This window comes from Mauremys reevesii, linkage group 2, assembly GCF_016161935.1.
Source record: "Mauremys reevesii isolate NIE-2019 linkage group 2, ASM1616193v1, whole genome shotgun sequence".
Classification (NCBI taxonomy): domain Eukaryota; kingdom Metazoa; phylum Chordata; order Testudines; family Geoemydidae; genus Mauremys; species Mauremys reevesii.
The window spans coordinates 163,008,155-163,025,048 of NC_052624.1; the positions used below are offsets into that span (position 1 = coordinate 163,008,155).

Sequence of the window (16,894 nt, forward strand, 5' to 3'; positions counted from 1 at the left end):
GAGTTACAAAGCGATCTCACCAAAAAAGAGTGAGCAAGAAAATGGCAAATTCAGTGCTGATAAATGCAAAGTAATGCACATTGGAAATATAATCCTAATTATACATACAAAAAGATGGGATCTAAATTAGCTGTTACCACTCAAAAAAAGAGATCTTGGATTCATTGTGGATAGTTCTCTGAAAACATCTGCTCAATGTGCAGTGGCAGTAAAAAAAGGCTAATTATTAGAAAAGGGACTGATAATAAGACAGTAAATATCATAATGCCACTATATAAATCTGTAGTATGCCCACATCTTAAATACTGCATGCAGTTCTGATCATCCTATCTCAGAAAGATATATTAGAAATGGAACAAGTACATAGAAGGTCAAGAAAAATTATTAGGACTATAGAACAGGTTCCATGTGAGGAGAGATTAAAAAGACTGGGACTGTTCATCTTAGAAAAAAAATGACTAAGGGCGGAGGGGGAGGATATGATAGAGGTCTGTAAAATCATGAATTCTCTGGAGAAAGTTAATAAGGAAGTGTTATTTACTCCTTCACAAGAACAAGGGGTCCCCCAATGAAATTAATAGGCAGCAGGTTTAAAACAAACAAAAAGAAGTACTTCTTCATACTACACAAAGTCATCCTGTGCAACTTGTTGCCAGGCAATTTTGTGAAGGCCAAAACTATAACTGGGTTAAAAAAAGAATTAGATAAATTCAGGGTAGGTCCATCAGTGGCTATTAGCCAAGATGGTCAGGGACGCAAGCCCATGCTTGGGGTGTTTCTAAACCTCTGACTGCCAGATGCTGGGACTGGATGACGGGGATGGATCACTTGATGATAATTATCCTGTTCTGTCCAGTCCCTCTGAAGCATCTGGTATTGGCCATTGCGAGAACACAAGATACTGAGCTAGATTGACCATTGGCCTGAGCCAGTACATGCCAGCTGAGAGTGGACCAAGCCAGGAGGAGGAAATCTTGGATGAAGATGGGGAGGGGAGAGGGCAGAGGCAGAGGCAGAGGATGATTTGGTGGTCAGAGATGCATGCAGCCAGGAGCTCTTTTCTACCCCAGAAGGAGCTAACTAGTCACAGCTGTCAGATGTTGATGAAGTGCAAACAGGAGAGGAGGCCCCTGGTAAGTGGATTTGATTTGGGGAATCGCTGAAGTGAGTTGTTGGGGGCAGGAGGATTGCAGAAAACAGGTTTGTCTCCCACCACATGCCTAGTCTGAGTGGCAGAACAGGCTGTTGATTTTCTCCCTCACTTCTCACAGGAATCCGCCTCAGAGAACTCCAGGAAACTCTCATGGAGATGCTTGGTAATCCACTGCTGCAGGTTCTTTAGCAGAGCTGCTTTATTTCTTGCCCCATTAACGGTAACTTTCCCGTGCCACTGTGCCATCATGAAGCGGGGAAGGGGAACCATTGCTGCACACAGGTGAGCCGCATGGGGCCAGGGCAGAAGATACAGTCTTAGAGAAGACGCTCCCTTGATTCTCTGCTCACTCTTAGCAGCGAGGTATCTTCCATAATGATCACATTCTGTGGAAAGTGTGGCAACAGGAATGATTATCAGGCCCCCTCTTCAGTACTGGCTTTCCCCAAGAGCCATGTGCCCAGTGTACAGCAGGGTCTGGGAACAGTGATTTACCCTGCCCCTGTGGCGACTGACCATTTTGGGGGTCTTGTGGCTCATATGCTTTCCTGGGGTCAGCCAGTAAGTGACAGGTGTGTGAGTATTGGCCGTGTTTTAAATCACTGAATCAGTGTTCTCTGCGTTGCAAACAATACTGCTTCTGTAAAATGTTGCATTTAAACTTCACAGAGATGACCTTGGGAGCCCAGCCTCTGATTTTGTTATTGGCAGCTGAACAGCTGCACTGAATTAGAAAGGGGACAAGAAGAACTAAGGAGGACTTTCTGTGTAATGTTATGATGCACTCCATGGTCAAGAAACAGGAATTGAAGGAGTGGAGGGACAGCGAGAAGAGTGATCGAAAAGAGAACGCGGCAGGCCAGAATGAAGCGATGGAGTGTCTCTTAAACGTTATTTAGTGCCAAGCGGGCATGCTCCAGGTGATACTAGCACTTCAAACCCATCAGCTCCGTGCCTGCCCTCCCCTGCAGGCACTGTTGCAAAACTCTTTCCCATGCTCCCCCCAGACACCACCAACACACTTTTATCAACCTCTTGGCTCCAGTATATACCCGCGGCACTCCACTCCTCCCCCATCACAGTCCAGCACTGCGGACTCCCATTACTCACTGCACTCAACACCCATCCCTCTGTAGTTTGATCCTTGGACATACACAAATCTTTAGCTGTCCTGGGACTCCACCTCCTCCTGGGACCTTCCTTTCCCCTGTTCCCCTCAGTGCTGATGTGTTTTTTTTTGTTTGACTCTCTCCTGCAGTTGTTGTTTTTTAATAAAAGAATATTGTGTTGGTTTCAAAGCAATCTTTATTGTATTAATTGAAAGCAAACAGAGACCTGCAAAGCAAGAGACAATTACATTAAAACCTTCATATTGAATCATCTGCACACATCACAATCACCTCCTAGCATTACAAGCATTGCACTCCCGAGCATAGCAACAAATATTAGTGGCTTTCAGCTTCAAATTGCTGCCTCTGATCCTTATGGACCCGTACTGCACCCTTCTAATACCCCTAGTCTCTGGCTGTTCAAACTCAGCCTCCAGGCGCTGAGCCTCTGTGGTCCAGCCCTCAGTGAAGATTTCACCCTTCCCTTCACAAATATTATGGATCGTACAGCACGTGGCTATAAACAAAGGAATATTGTCATTGGCCAGGTCCAGCTTCCCATAGAGGCAGCACCAGTGGACCTTTAAATGGTTAAAAGCACACTCAACAGTCATTCTGCTCTTGCTCAGCCTCTTGTTGAACCGCTCCTTGCTGTTGTCAAGTTGCCCCATGTATGTTTCATAAGCTATGCCATTAAGGTGTAGGCGGGGTCTCCCAGGATCACATTGGGCACTTCCCCTATGGTGTTCTTCTGATCTGGGAAGAAAGTCCATGCTTGTAGCTTCCTGAACAGGCCAGTGTTCTGAAAGTTGTGTGTGTCATGCACCTTTCTGGACCAGCTTGTGTTAATGTCTGTGAAACGCTCATGGTGATCCACAAGTGCCTGGAGAACCATAGAGAAATACCCCTCGCAATTAATGTACTTGGTGGCTAAGTGGTCTGGAGCCAGAATTGGAATATGTGTGCCATCTATCGCCCCTCCACAGTTAGGGAAGCCCATTTGTGCAAAGCCATCCACAATGGCACGCATGTTGTCCAGAGTCATGGTCTTTTGGAGCAGGATAAGATTAATGGCCCTGCAGACTTCCATTAACACGAGTCCAACAGTTGACTTTCCCACACCGAACTGGTTAGCGACCAATCTGTAGCAGTTTAGAGTAGCCAGATTCCACAGTGCAATTGCCACTTGCTTCTCCAACAGCAGGGCAGCTCTTTCTCATATCCTTGTACCACAGGGCTAGGGAGAGCTCATCACACAGTCCTGTGTATGTGGCTTTCCTCATCCAAAAGTTCTGTGGCCACTGCTTGTCATCCCAGACATGCAACATGATGTGATCCCGGTGCTTGTTTCCCGAGCCCAAAAGTGGTGTTCTGTGGTCAGCACCTCCGTGAAAGCCACAATCAATCTCATGTTGTAGCTAGTATGCGTGGTGAGATCAATGTTGCACTCCTCTTGCCTTTGTAGCTTAAGGAATAACTCCACTGCCACTCGTAACCTGTTGGTCAGAGCAAGCAGCATACTGGTCAACAGTTCGGGATCCATTCCTGCAGCCCAAAGAGACAGGGTGCACAGTACACAAATCGTTGAAAGATGATGCCAAATGTGGACAGAAGCACAGGATTTCTGGGATGTGAAGCAATGCATCACAGGGCATTGAGACAGGACCCAGAATGCCCTGCGACCCCCCCTCAGCCTTCCCACAACTCTTAGTGGCAGAAGAGAAAGAAATGCTCTGTGGGATATTGCCTCACAGTGCAACGTTCCAAATACCACTGCAAGTGCTGCAAGTGTGAACACGCTATTGCTCAGGCAGCTGACAGTGTGAACACACAACAGTGGTTTCCCTTCAGTGCTCTATGAGTGGTGATATAAATCCCAGCGCTGTATCTCTCCCAGTGTAGACATGCCCTCACATGCCCAAACAAGCTAAATTATGACTTAACTGGCATGACAAAAACTTGATGGGATAAATCTCTATTGTCTCTGAGAATCTGCTAGCTCTCCTGAACTGGAAGGCCATGGTACACATTCCTCCCATGCTAGTCTGAATCCCCTGGCCAGTGGCAAGAGTTGTGTTCCTTATTCCCATTAGCTGTGTTCCTTATTGAATCTCTGATTAATGGAAAGTACAGGTGATCCAGCTGATCAAAGGTGTTTGTCTAGTGCTCCATTCATTCTCCACCCTTCCACAATCCCTTTGAGTGGGAGGATATATTGTGGGTAACATCGCTAAGGTTATGTCTACACTATGGGATTATTCTGATTTTACATAAAGCGGTTTAGTAAAACAGATTGTATAAAGTCGAGTGCACGTGGCCACACTAAGCACATTAATTCGGTGGTGTGCGTCCATGGTCTGAGGCTAACATCGATTTCTGGAGCGTTGCACTGTGGGTAGCTATTCTGTAGCTATCCCATAGTTCCCGCAGTCTCCCCCCCCTTTGGAATTCTGGGTTGAGATCCCAGTGCCTGATGGGGCAAAAATCATTGTCGCGGGTGGTTCTGGGTAAATGTCGTCAGTCATTCCTTCCTCTGGGAAAGCAATGGCAGACAATCATTTTGCGCCCTTTTTCCCTGGATTGCCCTGGCAGACGTCATAGCATGGCAACCATGGAGCCTGTTTTTCCTTTTGTCACTGTCACCGTATGTGTACTGGATGCCGCTGACAGAGGCGATACAGCAGCGCTACACAGCAGCATTCATTTGCTTTTGCATGATAGCAGAGACGGTTATCAGTCGTTCTGTACTGACTGCTGCTGTCATGGGTGCCCCTGGCTGAGGTCGGCCAGGGGCGCAAAGACAAAAATGGGAATGACTCCCCGAGTCAATCCCTCCTTTATGGTATTGAAAAATAGAATCAGTCCTGCCTAGAATATGGGGCAAGTGTACTAGAGAACCAGTGTATCAGAGAACCAGAGAGCACAGCCGCTCCGTTTCAGATCCTGCAGAAATGATGAGCTGCATGCCATTCACAGGGGGTGCCGCTGCAACATCCCCACCTGTTGCTTCCCTCCTCCCCCAGCCTTCCTGGGCTACCATTGCAGTGTCCCCCCATTTGTGTGATGAAGTAATAAAGAATGCAGGAATAAGAAACAGTGACTTGTTAGTGAGATAAAATGAGGGGAAGGCAGCCTCCTGCTGCTATGATAGTCCAGGCAGGACATTAAGCGGTGTGGGGGAGAGGAGCCCAGCATCCCACTGCTATGATAGTCCAGGCAGGACATTAAGCAGTGTGGGGGAGAGGAGCCCAGCATCCCGCTGCTATGATAGTCCAGGCAGTACAGAATCTTTTCTTTACACATGAAGGGCGGGGGCTTATGGAACTCATTCCCCAGTTGCTATGATGAAGACGGTTACCAGCCGTTCTGTACCATCTACTGGGAATGACCGGGAGTCATTCCTATTTTTACCCAGGCGCCCCAGCCGACCTCACCTGAGGCCAGCCAGGAGCACTCACGGGCTGATGACGAGGACGGATACCAGTCCTACTGCACTGTACCGTCTGCCACCAGGCGCTCCCGGCTGACCTCACCTGAGGCCAGCCAGGAGCACTCATGGGCTGATGATGACGATGGATAGCAGTCATATTGTACCATCTGCCACCAGGGAGGAGGGGAGAGGATGCTGCAGTTCACTACCGCAGCATTGCGTCTACCAGCATCATTCAGTAGACATAGGGTGACATTTAAAAAATCAAGAGACGATTTTTTTCCCTTTTCTTTCTGGGGGTGGGGGTGGGGGTAAATTGACGAACTATGCCCTGAACCACCCCGGACAATGTGTTTGACCCTACAGGCATTGGGAGCTCAGCCAAGAATGCAAATGCTTTTCGGAGACTGCAGGAACGGTGGCATAGCTTGAGTCCTCAGTCCCCCCTCCCATCCTCCATGAGCATCCATTTGATTCTTTGGCTTTCCGTTACGCTTGTCACGCAGCAGTGTGCTGAGTCCCTGCTGTGGCCTCTGTCTGGAGATTTTTTTAAAATGCTTTGGCATTTCGTCTTCTGTAACGGAGCTCTGATAGAACAGATTTGTCTGCCCATACAGCGATCACATCCGTACGGTCCATGCTGGAGCTCTTTTTGGATTTGGGACTGCATCGCCACCCATGCTGATCGGAGCTCCACGCTGGGCAAACAGGAAATGATATTAAAAAGTTCGCGGGGCTTTTCCTGTCTACCTGGCCACTGCATCCGAGTTCAGATTGCTGTCCAGAGTGGTCACAGTGGTGCACTGTGGAATACCGCCCGGAGGCCAATACCGTCGATTTGCGGCCACACTAACCCTAATCCGATATGGTAATACCGATATTAGTGCTACTCCTCTCGTTGGGGAGGAGTACAGAAACCGGTTTAAAGAGCCCTTTATATCTATATAAAGGGCCCTGTAGTGTGGACGGGTGCGGTGTTAAATCGGTTTAATGCTCCTAAAATCGGTTTGAATGCGTAGTGTAGACCAGGCCTAAGATTTGTCTCCCTGAATATCCCTTTATTCTAAAGATAGCTGTCCACACCTGGCTGTATATGCTGCAGCTCTTTATGTTCTCTCTCTGCCTGGTTTTAATGATGTTGGCCCTTGAGCATTATTGCAGCCTTGAGCATTATTGCTAAAGTGGAGAAGTATCTGTTGTCAGCATAATTCAGTAAGGATAAAATAACAATTCAACTTTCCTGAAAATCTTTTTCACTTCCCTTGCTGAGCTATTGTGTCTTCTTGCTGTCCCAAGTCCTTGCCTGTCAGGAGTATCTGGTGCTTTGCATAAGGCATCACATTAGCCACAAGCTATTGCTAGCTGGTAGTGACACTCTCCTTAAATATGTCACATCATGATGTCACTTGCTATCCAAAGTACCTGCCAGCTGTCAGAAAAAGTCAGTCAGTGTTCGGTATTCACTGATCCCAGAAAGATGGACCCTTCCAAGCCCTAATAAGAACTGAATCCAGACACCAACCAATTTATAAACTAAACCATATCCCATTTGTTTTCTGAGATTTTAGAAAAGATTGGTTAACTCTCCCTTGTGCATTTGAAAAGTTTTTCAGAGACTTTGCAAACACCAGTGATTATTGGTTGTTTGCTTTCTTGCTCATTTGTTTAACATCCCTCCTGCCTCGATGTTGGCACACAGAGCAGAAACCAGTCTCTTTCATTTGCGCTATGGTGTTGAGATGGACTATTCTGCCATCCCTGCTAAGGGTTCTGCTTAAGTTTTCTCTTGGGCAAAGTTTTCCCTTGGTTCCTTACACCAGTTGACTTCCTTTTGACAGTTCCATGTAGGCATTCAACGTCATTTGTGTTGGCATCCAGATTACATGCCCAAAATATGTACAGTGCTTCCTTCTGATTCTGATGGAAATGAGCTGCTGGTTTGTGATTTCTTGAATTTCTTCTTCAGTGATGAAGTCTTTTCAATCAATGCCCAGAATCTTTCAGAGGCATTGATTTTTCAAAGATGTCTAGCTCTCTAATGTTTTGGTACAGCTTTCACAGCTGTATGGTAACTTTGAGATTACATTTTAATTGAAAAAATTCAGTTTTGTTTCAGTGCTGTCTATCTTTGATTTCCATACATTGTTGACTTTATTAAATGCTATGGATGCCGTTCCTGTCCTTGATTTCACTTCCTTCTTGAGATCTTCATAGGCAAATATGGTTCTGTTCGTAGATGAACTGTTCTTTTTGCCTGATTCTGCTACTTGATTTATGGAGGTTCAAGGATGTTTGTTTTAACATAACTAATTTTGAGCCCTTCTTGGCTTGTTATTTTTACCAAGTTGTCTATCTTTGTAACATTTCAGGGGTATCTCTCAGCACTGTAATATTGTCAGAAAAGTGTAAGACTTCTAGGTGTTTCATATGCTGTACCAGTGTTTATTTTTTAATACACTTCTTCATTATCCAGGGTTTTTTTTTTTTTTACCATATCCTGTTCTGAAATTTCCATATAGGCTTTTAGTTGTTTGACAAATGGTTTTGTGGTTTCCTATCATAGCAGCAGCTTCAGCTGCTAAGTCTTCAGCATATCTCCATTTACCTTCCCTTGTGTTGCTTTTCTTTGCTTTGTCTGCTCTCTTATACTCCTCCTTTGCCCTTTCTAATAGTCCGTTAGTCTTAGCATTTTGGAATTTTCCTTTCAGTACTTTTTTCATTCCTGGATGAGAGACCGTGTCTTTTGTTTTATCAATTCTTGATCTATGTTAATATTCAACTGTGACTGTTGCAATCACATTGTATCTGAGCACTGACCATTTTTCTTAAGATACAGTCTGTTTCACCTTCCTCTGCTTTTGGTAGTGCCTCAAATCTGTCCCGTAATTCAAGCTGGAATTTTTTGCAGTACTCTATATCAGTTTTTTTATCACTTTCTGTTTAAAGTTGATCTTTCTCAATTTTAATTTCAGTTTAGCAATGCAAAGACTGTGGTTGCTGCTAAGATCTGCTGCTCGATGTGCCCTTATCTCTTGGAGAAGATTACATGAATTTCAAACTAATGCAGATGCAATCTGATTTTTTTTCCTTCTGCTGAATTCCACGTTTCTTTGTGTATGTCTTTGTGAGTGAATAGGGTACATCCAAGAACTAAGCTGGACACCAAGTACAAATTCATGAGTCTCTCCTCATTTTGCTTGATAGTTCTCAATCCATGCTTCCCCATTGCTCTTTCTATTCCCTGTTTGTCAAATCCTACGTTAGCATTAAAGTTGCCCATCACAAGCAGTAAGTCATGTTTAGGTATTCTGGCAACCACACTTTGGAGTCAATTGCAAAATTCATCTTTATTGTCATTACTATGTTCCTCCTCGGAGAATAGTACTATATGATTGATATCTTTAGGAATCTGCTTTGGAGTCAAACTTCTGAGTGTTTGTTGTCATTACGACCTGAGTAAATGAGATATTTCTTCTCTTGCTTGAAACATTTCTTATCTACACCTATCAATCTGCTCTCACTATGCCCAGGAGTTCAAATCTAGAGCTGTCCATCTTCCTCATGATCACTGTGATTTGGTTGTGATAATAAACAAAAATACCAAGTGTAAATTTATGGCAGTATTTACAACCATTTCCCAAACCAAGCAGAACCACTGCTGAACCTTTGAAATCTAGGTCATCACTACAGGCCAATAAGGAATACACTTACTTGAGTACACCATCAGTGATCCCACATGTGGATTAAGGTTATTATTGTGAGTAAGGATATCACAATCTGGCCCTAAATTTAGATATAGTTGTTCCTTGTTAAAATAAGTTTTCTTTGTTCAGTGATGTAGATTTGACCCAGTTAACATTCCGTTGGTTAATATGTGAGCACTAGATTACCCCTGCAATATGAATTGCTTTGCATCTAATTCTACTTCTGGAATTGCACTACATGGATCAAATTATTTTCTGGTGTAAACTGGTGAAGCCACTGATATTGTAAGATGGCATAGCACTATTTTAACAGTAGAAATTTTGGCCTCATGATTTCTGATTCTACATATATCCTTTTTGCGCTGCTAGTGCTTTATAATTGTCTCACTATTTCCCTCAGAGTTTACATAAGATACAGGGAGTTCCTCTTTCTCACTGTCTCTTTGGTTTCAAACTAGCTCGCTGTTTGGCAGGCAATTAACTTTTAAACAAGGTGTGCTCGAATTTCCTGATTTAATTTGCTTCTCTGCCATTTTTGATACATTTGTTTTGCTCCTTGGATTGTCTCCATTGATTGGTGGTTTTCATTTTTTCTGGGTTAGAAACAATCTTCATCAAAATGCTGCATTTACAGTTCTGTAATGACTGATGATCCCAGGAATACTCCACTGGCATGTTTGCAGATTTCAAAACAGTCAGCACTTGTATTTCTAATATTTTTCTTTTAGTTTGTTTTATGATTCATTGTTAATTTTTTTTTGCAGTGTGCCTTTTAGATTTATCAGAATAACCATTTCATTACATCCACTGATAATTTGTGAATGATGTAAAAATGCTCTTCCCTCTGATATTCAGTGGAATTGAAGTTAGAAAAGGGGATTTGTCAATAAGAATTGAGGATTATAGCAAACTGAAATGCTTTTCTAGTGGTTATTAGTCGGGATGGGTGATCCTGATTATATAAAGTACCAACTCCAACATCCAAATCCCCCAAAACTTTGAATTTTGAAACAGTTTGGTTAACCTTTTTTTCACCATTATTTTTTATTTTCTTGCCTTTGCACTTTCAAACTCCAGGCAGACCTAGAAACAGGCTTTGAAATGCTGCAAAAAAGGACCATCTTGTGATACTGATGACTTGACCTGAAGCAGGAAGTACTGGCATTCTCATGAAAGTATCTGTATTTGTCAGTACAGCCACTGAAACCATTGAAATTAATTGACCCCCTTTTGTCAACAGTCTCAGCAGAAAGACCAAGGAATGAGTGGGCATGGAGACCAAGTTACCCTCACACTACTTAAGGTGGGTCTTTCAGGTGAGAGCTTCTGCTTGTATCTGCTTATATCAGTTCCGTGGATAAACCAAATTCTCTTCTCATTAGGGCTGTCAATATGGGTATTTTGTGAACTCTGAAGATGTACTGATTTGTGTGTGTGTGTGTAATTGTTCTCAGTAGTTCTAGATTATATGTCATTGTCTTTCACTGTAATGTTTTCCTTAGGTGAATAAATGGCACTTCACTGTAGCATTTTATCTAATTTACATCTGTGTCATCTCATCTAAGCTTTATAGATTTCCAATAAAACCAACTGCTTCCTAGCTTCTCCCTTTTCCCTCCTCCCTCCAAATGAGAACAATCAATGACAATTCCTTGTCTCTTCCATTTTCTCCTGCTGTTTTGTCTCACTACAATAACTTTCCCCCAGCTACTCCAGTTAAGTGATTCTCTATTAGAATAGCCAGCTCCAATCAATGAAGACAAATTAAGACTGACGGGATTCATTAAAGAACAGATGAGTAAGCAATTTGCAATTAAACAAGATTTTTTAAAGGGGAGAGACCAGGTGGTCCCACCCCAACTGAAGTACAATCTTTTTATGCTTGAGGATTAAGTGTAATAAAAGAATGCTAATCAAATTAAGAGAAAAAATATTCACCCAATTGCTGGAAGATGGAAACTTCCACCACACTAATTTTAATGAGGAAATATAACCGGAGGAAGAGGGATATCAGCAAATTCTGCAGTTTGGCTTGCATGAGTTACATGATACAGAACATGCCAGGGTTCATTTACAGAGTTCTGAAGACTTTTTTTAAGGATTGGGCATGGATGTTTAGATTTTATAGATGATTGTGAAGCTTCAGGGGTTTGGCGCTCCAGCAGCTCAAAAAGGTTAATAGAATATCAGGGTTGGAAGGGACCTCAGGACGTCATCTAGTCCAACCTGCTGCTCAAATCTGGACCAATCCCTACTAAATCCCCAAATGGCCCCCTCAAGGATTGAACTCACAAGCCTGAGTTTAGCAGGCCAATGCTCAAAACACTACTGGATGACAGAGATTCCCCCCCACCACCTCCTGCTTCTACTGTCAAAATATTTTGCATAGAAGGACCCGAGAGCCCTCTTGGGGCTTCTGCTGTAATGGATAAAATGAGAGAACCCCTTCAACTCATCACCTTGATCAAAATAAACCTATATATGATTTGAGGAGGCTCCTGATTTTTTAGCTTTGTGCACATCCAAGTTCTGATGGGACTGACAACAAGAATGGTGGAATACCCAGCAGAACAAATTCTGACTTGAATAGAAATAAGTATTTCAAATCTTCTGTTTAAAAAGAGGAAAGCTTATTTTTTTTCAAAATTCTCACCCCCATTTTTCAGAACCTATAGATTTTTATGAATGTCCAACTTCTAAAAATGTTTCCAAACAAAGCTACAAACGTCAAGCCTTTTGAGGTTTGGCCATCACTAGTATCAATGTGGTTATTAGTAGAGATGGGCAAAATTTGTTCACAAATTCACCAAACAAATACCTTTTGGATGCATTGAAACTGTCTGTGAATTCCAGTTGAATTCAGTAAATAGTTTTGGTAATAAAAAAATAAAAAATAAAAAAAAATCTGAAAAGTCAAAACTGTTTCCATCAACCCTTTCAAAACAGCATTTTGATTAGAAATTTAACCATTTAAAAATATTAAAAGGTTGAAAAACAACCCAAAACAAAATGTAAAATACTTATTTTTTTCAGATTTTTCAGTTCAGCTCCTGAAGTGAAAATTCAGTTTATTTGCTGAACTCTAATTATTGCTCCTTTCATTGTCCCTTTTTGCATTTCCTGATGTTCCCTGGTCAGTTTCCATTATGATATATTTGGCACGGACAGGGACAAAGGAGAAAAATAATCTACATTTCTGGTTAAAATTGTCATCTTCTATACCATACTGGCATTGGTTTTATTCCTTGTGTCCATGAAAACTTGATGAATAATATAGTCAAAACTTTTAATCTTCCCTTATGAAGATACCATTGATAATGAAGGAGAAAATGCCATCTAAGAAGCTAGTTTCATTATTTAAGGGTGACTGCAGCAGTTTGTACTTAAAAAGACATTGTAAGGTCTATGCAAAATGTCTGTATTGTTTGTCATCATTGTTGAATGGCCAAATGATACAAACTCAGCTGTCAACTAGAAGCAAGTGGGTAGAGATGAAGGTAGCAAATTATTCTTCAGTCTTGTACTTGCCAGCACTGTGTAACCATGCATTGTATGGCTCTGTCATTCCATAAATGCATTCATGCATATAAAATATGGAGCTTCAATGAGTTGAAACCTTATTGGCTGATATTTTGCCTGGTTGTTTTCTTCTTAAACTTGGATCAGGGTTTTTCTGGCTTTCAGAATGGGCAAAGTGTTCTCTGTCTGCAGAAGTCATGCAGGAAGATGTTAATGTCTTAATTTTGTGCATGCTATGTATGTTTTACTACCATTCTTTGCTCTGTGGACAGTGCTGGCACGTGTTCAGGATACCATTCCTCCAAATTGACCATGTAACTCCTACACCAATGAAAGTTGACAGCAGTCCAGTCTTTCCACAATAGCTACCACAATGCTACATGTTTTAACTGATGGAACTTGGCTGAGAGAGAAAGAGGGATGGCAGACTCTATAAGTTTGCTCAGCATGCTCTGTTGGACATACACAATGCACTATTTAATTACTACTACTCCACATCCTGTTGTGAACTTGCTCCTTTCACCTCCTCAACTCTCTCTTGTTTCAGGTCATGATTTTCCTTTTTGTTTGTGGATGTGAAGTAGCTACCATAGAGGGAAGCAAAAACTGGAGAAGGGATGCACAGTAGGGAAAAATGGTGCTTTGTTAAGCCAAATCAGGAAAATATATTCACTTTTATTGTAAGAATGCTTTACTCCTCAGCTTTCTGTCAGCTCCTACATCTGTGGTACTGACACTCCTGGAGAAGACCAAACCTTTGCAAATAAAAAGCTTTCAGAAGTGCTTCATCACCTCTTTTGTGCCTCACTCCCTCTACTACCAATCTGCCTTTCTTTCTGACCTCTGGAGGACTTGAAAGAGTCTTCTTTTAAAGTCCTGATTGAGCACTTACCAACCAAGTGGTGCTTGCAGAATACATCCTGATCTGGGGTAATACATTAATCTCTGCACGGAGCAACCCGAGGTTATTACTAGCCAAGATATTAGCAAGACAACCAGGTAATACACAAGGAGAGCTATAGAACACAATGTCTCATGTGTAGCGGGGTTGAGTCATTGCTCTCCAAAGGATTAATAACAATAATAAAAGCCTTGGCCTCTAGTTTTGGTCTCTCTGTGGTCATAAGAACCCATATAGCAATTTTTGTTTCTTTAAAAAATAAAAGCTTTCTGCCATTGTTCCAAATGTGAATAGGCATTTCACAAAACTGATACACAGTAAAAACACTCTATTTTTCTGTCCAGCCCAACCCAGCAGTCAGAAAAACAAAGTACAGGCTATTAAAAAGTATGAAAATGGCAGCAGCAGTTTACAGATGAGGTCCACTGTGTTTTCCCTCCTAAGTCTGTGCCAGCAAGGGGGAGAGATGCTGCACCTTCATTTTCCAGGCCCTCCTTTTTCCATGACCCTGACTAACCACTCATACTCGTGCTGTGGAAGACCTTTTAGTTTTGCTCTTCTTTACTGTGTCATCCAGAATGCTGAAATATTGTATCATTCTATTAGTAGTTTTTTTCTGTGACTGAGTCCCAAATGTGTGAGTAACCTTCTATTTTATGGTGTACATGATCAATGTTTGAGACAGAACTTTGTCACAGATTACAACTGGCCAGCTAATGGGGAAAAATTGGCTATGAATATTTTCTGACTTTTTAATGCAATGCATGTATAGTGACAAATATAGAAGAAACAATTAATTAAAAAGAGCTGGATAATGAAACAAATAATTGAGAAATTTATTTGAAATATATTAGACTAATTGAAGTAAGTATTCACCAACTGTTATTTGACCATGTCTATCAGGAGCAGAACAACAGACTGACAAGATGAGATTTCACTGAGATGACATGTGAGGGTGGAACAGGAGAACAAGTACAAAATTGAAGTGGCAGCTTGCTGCTGTCAAAAGCTTGTTGTATTTGATCTGGATCATCTGAAGAGGTCTGAGCAAAATTCATCCCCAATATAAGTAGGTGGAATGCCTATATTGCACACAGAATTAAAAAAAAAAAAGGGAGCAACATAATCATATATTCCCTCTGCACTTTGTGGCAAGAAATACAATGTGTACTGACTCTGTTATTACTGAAGCTACTGATAGCTAGAAAAGATATGAAATGAAAACTCCTTTTGCAGAACAGTGTTATAAAAATCCTACAATTAACCAAGAGGTTTTAGATCTTAAACTTTTCATGTCTTAGCAGAATTTGTTTTGGTAGTTTGCTTTTTAATTTGATAGTTTAATACCTGATGCTACAGATATTATCATATGTTAAAAAAATCCATATTGAACTAGGCTAATGTTTCAGCTAGCCCAGTATCTTGTCTCCATTGGTGGTCTAGGGTAGATGCTTTAGAAAAAGGCAGACATCTCAATGGCTAAAATGTTGACTATCATTCAGCCACAGGACAGTTGAAATGGCTCTTGGCAGTCAAAAACAATCAGAGAGAGGAGAGAGTGAAACAGTAGGGAGCCTCTGGAAACTCTATTTTATTATTTAAGTTGTTTCAATGCAAATTCACATAAATCTTTACCAGTTGACCATTAGAGGCAGGTAGTTGTAAGGCAGCCACCAAAATATCAAGGCAACGAACTACATGGGAAAGTAAAAGGAGACAGATTCTTAGGTGACAGAACCCTGCAATGCTTTACTCACAGCGCAGAAACATATAGGGTGAAATCCTGACCACAATGAAGTCAATGGGAGTTGTACCATTGACTTCAATGCGAATTTTGCCATTGTCTTCAGTAGGGCCAGGATTTTAACCATATAGTACAAAATCATATTTTTGAAACAAACATGTTTATTGCTGAAATAGGGGACATCCTAAATTGAGATAATATGGTACACAGAACATTAGGCAGCAGATAGAATATATCCGTTAAGTTATGGGATGGGAGTGCAATAGGTGCTATATACAGAATATATAGTGTGTGGAGGTGGTTGTAATGTTTTCAGCCTGATTTTCCTCTCTGTCTATCCCCTATACAGACTCCTTTGAGAAGGTGCCTTGGAGCTGGAATCTGGCCTAACCAGCCAGGCGAAAATTCCCCCAGTGATGTACCTGGCTCCTACACCAACCACCTATCCCAGTGTAGTGGGGAATAGTGAGCTGAAGAGGGAAGTGTGAGTGGAGTGGAGTTGTGCTCTTCCAATTCTCATCTGGAGTATGGTCCCTTGGGGGCCATATCCAACTATTGTAAGAAAGAGATGTCCCTAGACTACATTGATTTACCCTGGGGCCATGCCAACAGAATTGGGGAGTTGTTACTGGCTTCCATATGTTTTCCACTCATTCTCCTGTAGCAAACATATCCCAGTGCATGAGAAAAACTGGCTCTTTGTATTTGGCAAGTTTTGGATTTATAAATTGTGCCAAATCCATGTTGGTCAGGGGCATTTACAATATACACTAAACCCTAACCTCTTTACCCCTTTCAAAAACATAGGAAAGAAAGGACACTTCCCAAAATAAAACATAACCTTCCCTCCTACAAAGCCTCCCTGCAGCAAATTGGCTAAGAAAAGAGATGAGTCTCCTCCAAAGGTCCAAATATTGGGACCAGTTTTCCCAGATAATTATATCTATGGAATGTTAGCTGATCCCATCTGTATCCGTGGAACATTGTCACTCTCTCAAGCTCTTAAATAGCCAGAACTGAGGATGCATAGGCAAAGGCTTATGTATTCAGCCAAAAGTCTGACACTGGTGGAAATTCTGTTGCAACTTCATTTATTTTGAAAATAGTTTTTACTGAATGAAATACGAAAGGAGAAATATGTACAATACAGTAGTTCATGTGTTTATTGCTAATGAAATTGTTTTATGCTGTTTCACAGTTTTGCTACAGGTCATAGATAGGGGTTTGGATTTTTTTTGGTTTCCAAGTTAACAGGCCGTTAAAAAGAATGGGGAGCTCACCCCCCTCAGTGTTATAGTTTCAGGCTATCTGAAAACCCAGGGAGATCCCACTGC

At 41.9% G+C, this 16,894-nt stretch overlaps 1 long non-coding RNA gene across 1 annotated transcript; it reads left to right on the forward strand.

Annotated features, from left to right (window-relative positions):
* Positions 1–1,275: 1,275 nt before the first annotated feature.
* LOC120398698 lies at positions 1,276–16,687 on the forward strand. The gene is made up of 4 exons (XR_005594639.1): positions 1,276–1,435; positions 10,637–10,699; positions 14,720–14,885; positions 15,910–16,687. It is a non-coding gene; the product is annotated as an uncharacterized LOC120398698 (long non-coding RNA).
* Positions 16,688–16,894: the final 207 nt, after the last annotated feature.